Genomic DNA, 6221 nt, shown 5'->3' with positions numbered 1-6221 from the left:
CATGCAGTCCTATCGTCCTCTTTCCTCTTTACCACCATTGTGTGTTTCCATGCCTGTTTCCCTTAGCAGAGGTGAGCTCCTCAAGGGCATAGTCTGGTCTTATTCACTGTCACGGCTCTGGTCCCTATCAGGGTGCTGTACACACAGTTGGTTACCAGTAAGGCTGGTGGAGTTGACTTAGCTGAGTTTGCTGGGCCCATGCGTGTCACTTCCTCTGACTTTCTGGTGACTACTCCATCTTCTTAGGTCATTAATACAGCCAGATCTCTTGGCTGTGCCTCAGTTGCTGTCTCTGCACTTTCAGGCAGGTCCACTGTGATTCTGTTGGCAAGAGGATCCCTAAAAAAGAGACAGGGCATGGATGAGATGGAGCTGACGGCTTCGTGGAACAGTATCAATTTGTGCTGCTTCCTGTGAAGCGTCCAAAAGTCCTGCCGTAGACAGCAAGTTAGACAGGTTCTTTCCCAAAGACTGGCCCTTTCTCTCTGGAAATACTGCATGTCTGGAAACGGTAGGAGAGAAAGGAGAGAAGAGAACAGCTGCCCAGATGGCCAAGTGGACCCCAACCACCTCAGCCAGCAACGATAGGGCAGCGGTCACTGTAGGTCACACAGCGTTAAGGACTCCAATAAATGGTCCCAGCTTCTTGGGGGTGGAATTGGAATTCAAAGAAAATGGCTTCCTTTTTGACAAGTGGAGGATTTTCTAATGGGAGGAGAGCAGGTCCCAGGAGCTGCTAGAGATGAGACCTGTAATAGCAGTTGCTGCCACTTGTGAGCCCCCTGACCCATTCCTGATGGGAGAGATCTCAGTGATGAGGGTGTGAAAATCATATCAGCTCATTATCATCACTCAGACCCAAGTTCTGTGTCTGCTTGACCTGAGGAATGGTGGATTACATGACAAATAAACAAAATCTCAGAGTTCTCATAACTCAGTAGAAGCAGATGATGTTTAAGCTATGCTTGTGCACTTCCTTCTCTCTTTATTCTTTCTCACACTCAGCCCTCCTGCAGAAACTGATACTCACCCCAGAAAGGCACCTTTTCCCATCTCTGTGGCCCCTAAGCCTCCAGGGCTGCATGGCACCTGGGATGAGTAGGTGAATATCATGCAAATTCCGTGTCAGATTCTAGGCCAAGTGCATGAATATCATGTATAGTGTTGTGCCAGGTGTGTGCTGAGAGCCACATCTTCCTTGGGGACAGCCTAGTGAAGCAGGAGACACATAAACATTCTTGAATGGAGGCATGTGCCATAACTCTGGAATCCCTGGAATAAAGGAGCCCTACAGAGAGGTACCTAAGAAGTGACAAGTGTCAAACCAACACAGGACAGACATGGGAAGGTGATTGACAATCCCCATAAGTAGGATAAAAGTTCAGAGAATTCTGATACATATCTGTCTCCTTTCAGTGGCTTCGCTGAGCACATTAAATAGGGCCATGCTACTATCCCCAGTTTACAGATGTAGAAACTGAGGCTCAGTGATTGCAAGTAGCTTCCCAGCTGCTACTGATCACAATAAAACATTACAAAAAGCTAACAGGAAGGGAGATGGAAGGTCCTCTGCTGCTCTGGTGCACCTGCCATTCCCTGCTAAGCATCACCATGGGAAATAGTGAGACTCAAGGCTGCAACCACAAATTGGTCAAGATTCGTGTTCCTGTCTCAAGGGTTACTCCCAGCAGCACCCCTGTGGTCTTCTAGAACAAAGGACTCCATCTCATCTCAGCAGCGAGAAAGAAAGATGTAGTTTCTGACCATATCAGTGGCGTTGCTGGAGGATCTCCCTCTCTATGTTCCCACACTGAGAGGTGCACAAACACACTCAGAGAGGCAAAGATTCCAGTGTCATCTGATGACTATCAACAACTTCATTAGCTCACCTAAACCCAGAGCCTTTCCTATTTTTTTTTTTTTAAGAAACAAAACTCTTGTGGAAACGAATATGTTTTCTTCTTTCCTCTCTAAAACACATACTTGGCTAAGATGATTTTTATTCTAAGATGAAGATTTACCTGCCTTACACACTTCAGGAGGTGGTCTGACTGTTTGTAGTCTATACCAACGGTGATAGACTAATCATTGCTTGGAACTCAAATGCATCCAGCACTGTGTCCTAACTAATGCAATTAGTGTTGTTCTGCAAAGGAAAATAATTGAAGGTATGTTCTGCCACTTAATTCCACAGAGGGTAACATCTTCTAACATGTAGGGACTTGCCTACTGAGAGCTGCACTGAATGTGTCAAGGAAGATACTATATATTTGAAGAACACGAAACCACCACATGCCTCTCCCCTACTCATTTCCTGTATTAAAGCATTTATCATGTTTTTAAAGCTGTGCTCTCAGTACTGTGCTCCCAGACATTATTCTTGGTCTTGGTCAACTTTGTACCCTAAGCACATGGAGAAGAGACAAATAAGCAGATAATTATAGTATAGCTAAGGAAAAATAATCCCAAAACTATGAAAAATATAATGTCCTTGTCAACAACGACAGACTTTTCTTCTTTCTTGGTCTAGCTTCATTGGGTCAAAGTTAAATCTCCACATTCAGAGAAGCACTAGGCTCAGATATCAGCATCAGTGGACAGGCTGTCCAGGGACTCAGTGATGCAAGGAACACCGTCACTCCAATATTTGCATCCTTTTATATTGGTAGCCCAAGTGGTACCTCTCTTCTGGGAAGCTTGTCCTGACTTCCAGTGGCCAAGTGAATTGCTGGTGGTATGGGGAGGCAACATTGCTCTGAAATGATTTGTGTATTAGATTCAAATTTCACAGGTCATGATCTTGAGGATGTAAACAAACAAAAAAAAGAAGGGGAAGATTATTTCTCTGTAACTCAGCTCTCAAGTCCCCATTCTTCTCAGTAGTGGCAAACTTGATTTTACAGGTCAGGGTGACCAGGTGGTATCTAAATTTTGTTTTTATTTATTTATTTTTAAAATTGTTTTGAGACAGGGTCTCACTCTGTTACTCAGGCTGGAGTTCAGTGTTGTGGTTATAGCTCACTGTTGCTTCCACCTCCTGATTCAAGTGATCCTCCTACCTCAGCCTCCTTAGTAACTGGTACTAGGCTTGCGACCATGTCCAGCTAATTTGTAGTACAGATGGGGTCTAGCTATGTTGCCCAGGCTCGTCTCAAATTCCCAGCCTCAAGTGATCCTCTTGCTGCTGTCTCCTAAAGTTCTGGGATTTCAGATGGGAGCCACCACACCTGGCCTTTAAGTTTTGGTGGCTGGAGAAGGGGAGTAGCCAATGCTTTTGGGCCTCATGCTTGGGGGTGGTGTTGAGGAGAGTGACAGGTCCATGGACATGTACTCTAGGTACGGGATGAGGTAGGTGCCTTACTTCGAAGCCACTGTATGTTGGTTAGCCTGTGTACTTGCTGTATTCAGGGCATGTGGCAAGCACTAAATATTAAAGAATCAGAATCCTTGCCCTTATGAAGCTAGCTCTCTAATAGGAGAAAGAGATAGCAAACAGCCACACAAATTATACTGAATTACAAATTGGGATTAATGATATAATGTAAAAGAACTCTTTACTTAAGCTCTCAATGGTGTCAGACACAGTTGATCCTCCTTTCTTTCCCTAAACTGTATCTCTCTTTGAAAGACATGAACACAACAGAATCAACAGGACTTGACAGATGGAAAGTGTGAGACCTTGGATATTCCTGGGCCTGTTTCCTCATCTGTTCATGGGGGAAATTGACCAGAATTGGCCTATGAAGACCAAGGTCCTCTTTGTCCCTTTCAGAAGACCCCTGCAGGACTGCCTGCCTCTCAGCCTCTGTGTCCCTCTAGGATTTTCGAAGACATTCCCTGTCCTCTATTCTCCTTCTCTTATAGATCACCTAGGGTCCACCAGGTCTTCCAGCCTAATCAAGGACAACAGCTCCTGTGAGCAGGAGGAAGAGCAAGGTGAGATAGGATGGAACTGGGAGAAGACAGCCACCCATTTAGACCCTGAACTTCAAATTCTGGATTGGTTTCTTAACTGAGATTGCAGAGAGAGGGTTTCACACATTGTCACACCCACTCACAGACAGCTCTTACCCAAGGAAATGATAGTGAATATGTGTCATGCTAAGTACTTGCCCTGCATTAACTGATTCAATCTGTCCAACAACCCCATGGTATTGATATTGTTATGATGCCTATTTTGCATATGAGCAAACTAAGCCACGGGGTTAACTGACCCATCCAAAGTTACATCACTAATTGCTCTAGCAGAGCCAGGATTCATATTTAGATCCTCTAGTTTGAGAGCCCAGGGTCATAATCTTTGACACAGGCCCAGCTTTGTCCAAGGTCACACAGAGGTAGTGGGGAACTAGCAATGCAGCCCAGGCCTTTTGAATGGGTAGTGGCCAGAGCCCTGCCCCTACACTGGGAAAAAGTGAAGTCCCCTAGCCAACTTGTCAGTGAGGGCTGGGGTGAAGCAATGTCCTTTCTTCTCCATGCCTGCCCTTGCCCTGAAGTATAAGCACTTCTGTAGACTTTATGACAAAAAAGAAGAGGAGCTCTGTCTCTCCTGCTGCCTTGTGAAGAAGGTGCCTTCTTCCACTTTGCCTCCTGACATGATTGTAAGTTTCCTGAGGCCTCCCCAAGCATATGGAACTGTGAGTCAATTAAACCTTTCTTTGTAATAAAAAAAAAAAAAAAAACAAAGAAGAGGAGGACCTAATCATAACTGTTTGCTTTCTACTTCACTCTAGAGTGTCTATTTCTTGATAAAGTAACAACTAACATCGCCATGGCAGTTCACAATTTATACAGTTCTTTCTCAACACTCTTAATATCAGCAAGAAAACTTTGTAAGATGAGTAGTGCTAGAATGATTTAACTCATACTTTACGGATGTGGAAACAGACGGTTAGAAAGAGACTTCAGAAGTGACTAAGCCATGAAGCCAGGGCATGGAGAAGGACGTTGGGATTACAAATTGTGCCAGGGGCATTCTTGCTGGGATTCCAAGGAGGCTCCTAAAACAACTTGGCAGGTTGTGTCAGCCACACATGAGATAAATATTTCCCTCTACACCTCCCAGCACACTGCCAATGTAGTTATAAAATGCTACAGAGCTAGTTGTGACCATGAAAACAATATGTGCATCCTACACTTTAGTAAATTGTGTATTCAGTGAGCTCATGGTTTCAGCCGAAAGGGTAATGTTGCAAATAATTCTGACATGTCGCAATCAGAATCATTTGTGTTTCCAGGAAAGCAAAAAGTAAAAGGTGATGAAACCAACATGTCAAAGAGAAATCTGAGAATGTGGGGCAAATTTCAAATGAGCACATGGAAGGGAATAAATGAAACAGGAAATTGGTGAATGAAATGAAGATCGTCATGAGATGTGTTACCAAACATTAGAAAAACCTACACTATTTCTCATACTCCTTATTTCAGTAACCTCCTAACTTGTTTTGCCTGACCCTGGGCAGGACTTATCCAGGGAATTCCTGACTCAACCACCAGACAGCATCTCAAAAAACATGGATCTTGAAGCATGTTTCCTTGGCTTCAGTCCCTCCAAATGCTCCTATCACCTACAGGATAAAATCTAAGTATCTCTAGGAAGTAACACAAGACCCTTTCTCATCTTGCCACTGTCAGTTTCTTCAGCCTGTCTCAGTCCACTTCTCCAAATGTACACAATGTTTTAAGCAAATGGTGTGATTGGCCACTCCTCAGGCTCTACAAATATGATATGTCCATGTCTCCTTGTGTCCATACAAGTTGTTCGTTACCATAGAGTGGGCCAAACCCAGCTTCCATCTGCTGCATTCCTAACCATTCTTCAGGGGTCAACCAGGGCATCATCTCCCCAAGAAGCCTCTTCTATGACATCAGCAGGCAAGTGCTGGAGAGGGTCCCACTGGTGGTTTCTCACAGTTTTAACAGCCAAACACGCAGTGGCTGTCATCCCAGGATGCTCACAGCATTCACATGCATGGGGAGCTTTTAAAAACCACAGGTTCACTGGGTGTGGAGGCTCATTCCTGTAACCTCAGCACTTTGGGAGTCTGAGGCAGGCAGATCATGAGGTCAGGAATTCGAGAGCAGCCTGGCCAAGAGTCCAGAATGGCCTATATTGTGAAACACTGTCTCTACTAAAAATACAAAAATTAGCCAGGCGTGGTGATGGGCACCTGTAATCCCAGCTACTTAGGAGGCTGAGGCAGGAGAATCACTTGAACCCA

The sequence above is a fragment of the Mandrillus leucophaeus genome, unplaced genomic scaffold (assembly GCF_000951045.1).
Source record: "Mandrillus leucophaeus isolate KB7577 unplaced genomic scaffold, Mleu.le_1.0 Scaffold29, whole genome shotgun sequence".
NCBI lineage: Eukaryota > Metazoa > Chordata > Mammalia > Primates > Cercopithecidae > Mandrillus > Mandrillus leucophaeus.
The sequence above is the reverse complement of the archived record's forward strand: the minus strand, read 5'-3'. Positions refer to the sequence as shown.